The following is a 3,730-nucleotide window of genomic DNA, read 5'->3' as shown; positions in this document are numbered from 1 at the left end:
TGTCTTTGTGGTTGTTTTGTGTCTCTTTGTGGTTGTTTTGTGTCTCTTTGTGGTTGTTTTGTGTCTCTTTGTAGTTGTTTTGTGTGTCTTTGTGGTTGTTTTGTGTCTCTTTGTGGTTGTTTTGTGTCTCTTTGTAGTTGTTTTGTGTCTCTTTGTAGTTGTTTTGTGTCTCTTTGTAGTTGTTTTGTGTCTCTTTGTAGTTGTTTTGTGTCTCTTTGTGGTTGTTTTGTGTCTCTTTGTGATTGTTTTGTGTCTCTTTGTGGTTGTTTTGTGTCTCTTTGTAGTTGTTTTGTGTCTCTTTGTAGTTGTTTTGTGTCTCTTTGTAGTTGTTTTGTGTGTCTTTGTGGTTGTTTTGTGTCTCTTTGTGGTTGTTTTGTGTCTCTTTGTGGTTGTTTTGTGTCTCTTTGTAGTTGTTTTGTGTGTCTTTGTGGTTGTTTTGTGTCTCTTTGTGGTTGTTTTGTGTCTCTTTGTAGTTGTTTTGTGTCTCTTTGTAGTTGTTTTGTGTCTCTTTGTAGTTGTTTTGTGTCTCTTTGTAGTTGTTTTGTGTCTCTTTGTAGTTGTTTTGTGTGTCTTTGTGGTTGTTTTGTGTCTCTTTGTGGTTGTTTTGTGTCTCTTTGTGGTTGTTTTGTGTCTCTTTGTAGTTGTTTTGTGTCTCTTTGTAGTTGTTTTGTGTCTCTTTGTAGTTGTTTTGTGTCTCTTTGTAGTTGTTTTGTGTCTCTTTGTGGTTGTTTTGTGTCTCTTTGTGGTTGTTTTGTGTCTCTTTGTGGTTGTTTTGTGTCTCTTTGTAGTTGTTTTGTGTCTCTTTGTAGTTGTTTTGTGTCTCTTTGTAGTTGTTTTGTGTGTCTTTGTGGTTGTTTTGTGTCTCTTTGTGGTTGTTTTGTGTCTCTTTGTGGTTGTTTTGTGTCTCTTTGTAGTTGTTTTGTGTCTCTTTGTAGTTGTTTTGTGTCTCTTTGTAGTTGTTTTGTGTGTCTTTGTGGTTGTTTTGTGTGTCTTTGTGGTTGTTTTGTGTCTCTTTGTGGTTGTTTTGTGTCTCTTTGTAGTTGTTTTGTGTCTCTTTGTGGTTGTTTTGTGTCTCTTTGTGGTTGTTTTGTGTCTTTTTGTGGTGTTTTGTGTATCTTTGTAGTTGTTTTGTGTCTCTTTGTAGTTGTTTTGTGTCTCTTTGTAGTTGTTTTGTGTCTCTTTGTGGTCGTTTTGTGTCTCTTTGTAGTTGCTTTGTGTCTCTTTGTGGTTGTTTTGTGTCTTTTTGTAGTTGTTTTGTGTCTCTTTGTGGTTGTTTTGTGTCTCTTTGTAGTTGTTTCGTGTCTCTTTGTAGTTGTTTTGTGTCTCTTTGTGGTTGTTTTGTGTCTCTTTGTAGTTGTTTCGTGTCTCTTTGTAGTTGTTTTGTGTCTCTTTGTAGTTGTTTAGTGTCTCTTTGTGGTTGTTGTGTGTCTCTTTGTCTCTTTGTCTCTTTCTCTTTGTCTCTCTGTCTCTTTGTGTCTTTGTCTCTTCGTCTCTCTGTCTCTTTGTCTCTTTGTGTCTTTGTCTCTGTCTCTTTGTGTCTCTGTCTCTTTGTCTCTTCGTCTCTTTGTCTCTGTGTCTCTCTGTCTCTGTGTCTCTCTGTCTCTTTGTCTCTCTGTCTCTTTGTCTCTGTGTCTCTATGTCTCTCTGTCTCTTTGTCTCTCTGTCTCTTTGTCTCTGTGTCTCTCTGTCTCTGTGTCTCTGTGTCTCTCTGTCTCTGTGTCTCTGTGTCTCTATGTCTCTTTGTCTCTCTGTCTCTTTGTCTCTGTGTCTCTCTGTCTCTGTGTCTCTGTGTCTCTCTGTCTCTCTGTCTCTTTGTCTCTCTGTCTCTGTGTCTCTCTGTCTCTTTGTCTCTCTGTCTCTTCGTCTCTCTGTCTCTCTGTCTCTTTGTCTCTCTGTCTCCTTGTCTCTCTGTCTCTTTGTCTCTCTGTCTCTCTGTCTCTCTGTCTCTTCGTCTCTCTGTCTCTTTGTCTCTCTGTCTCTTTGTCTCTCTGTCTCTTTGTCTCTTCGTCTCTTTGTCTCTGTGTCTCTCTGTCTCTGTGTCTCTCTGTCTCTTTGTCTCTCTGTCTCTTTGTCTCTGTGTCTCTATGTCTCTCTGTCTCTTTGTCTCTCTGTCTCTTTGTCTCTGTGTCTCTCTGTCTCTCTGTCTCTGTGTCTCTGTCTCTGTGTCTCTCTGTCTCTGTGTCTCTGTGTCTCTATGTCTCTCTGTCTCTTTGTCTCTCTGTCTCTGTGTCTCTTTGTGTCTCTGTCTCTCTGTCTCTTCGTCTCTCTGTCTCTCTGTCTCTCTGTCTCTTTGTCTCTCTGTCTCTTCGTCTCTTTGTCTCTCTGTCTCTTCGTTTATTTGTCTCTCTGTCTCTTTGTGTCTCTGTCTCTCTGTCTCTTCGTCTCTCTGTCTCTCTGTCTCTCTGTCTCTTTGTCTCTCTGTCTCTTTGTCTCTCTGTCTCTTCGTCTCTCTGTCTCTCTGTCTCTTTGTCTCTCTGTCTCCTTGTCTCTCTGTCTCTTTGTCTCTCTGTCTCTGTGTCTCTCTGTCTCTTTGTCTCTCTGTCTCTGTGTCTCTCTGTCTCTTTGTCTCTCTGTCTCTTTGTCTCTCTGTCTCTTTGTCTCTTCGTCTCTCTGTCTCTCTGTCTCTTTGTCTCTCTGTCTCTCTGTCTCTCCGTCTCTCTGTCTCTTTGTGTCTCTGTCTCTCTGTCTCTGTGTCTCTCTGTCTCTTTGTCTCTCTGTCTCTTCGTTTCTTTGTCTCTCTGTCTCTTTGTCTCTCTGTCTCTCTGTCTCTTTGTCTCTCTGTCTCTCTGTCTCTTCGTTTCTTTGTCTCTCTGTCTCTCTGTCTCTTCGTTTCTTTGTCTCTCTGTCTCTTTGTGTCTCTGTCTCTCTGTCTCTTTGTCTCTCTGTCTCTTTGTCTCTCTGTCTCTTTGTGTCTCTGTCTCTTTGTCACTCAGTCTCTCTGTCTCTTCGTCTCTCTGTCTCTCTGTCTCTTCGTCTCTCTGTCTCTTTGTCTCTCTGTCTCTTTGTGTCTCTGTCTCTCTGTCTCTTCGTCTCTCTGTCTCTCTGTCTCTCTGTCTCTTTGTCTCTCTGTCTCTTTGTCTCTTTGTCTCTCTGTCTCTCTGTCTCTCTGTCTCTTTGTCTCTTTGTCTCTTTGTCTCTGCAGCAGATGCAGACTCTGAGTTCAGGTCTGAATCAGAGAAACGCTGCAGGTTTTTCAGAACAAGAGCAGAAAGACGTGAGGGGGCAGCGCCCGCCTCAGGGCGGACACACACACACACACACACACACACACACACACACACACACACAGACACACACACACACACACACACACACACACACACACACACACACACACACACACACACACACACACACACACACACACACACACACACACACACACACAACACACACACACACACGGACACACACACACACACACACACAACGGGCTGCTTTCACTGATGTCTTACTTTCACTTTAAAAGCCTTTTTCATATTTATTTATATATTTCATATTTTTTCCTTTTTCATTTTCAGGTCAAGGTTAAACTTTGCGTGTGTGTGTGTGTGTGTGTGTGTGTGTGTGTGTGTGTGTGTGTGTGTGTGTGTGTGTGTGTGTGTGTGTGTGTGTGTGTCTGTGAGCAATCGGACAAATGGATGCTTCACAGTCGTAACAGAAAGAGAGAAAATATATCTGCTTTTAAAATGGACAGAGTGTTTTTCTGTGTGTGTGTGTGTGTCTGTGT

The sequence above is a fragment of the Echiichthys vipera genome (genome assembly GCF_963691815.1).
Source record: "Echiichthys vipera genome assembly, contig: SCAFFOLD_94, whole genome shotgun sequence".
Taxonomy (NCBI): domain Eukaryota; kingdom Metazoa; phylum Chordata; class Actinopteri; order Perciformes; family Trachinidae; genus Echiichthys; species Echiichthys vipera.
The sequence above is the reverse complement of the archived record's forward strand: the minus strand, read 5'-3'. Positions refer to the sequence as shown.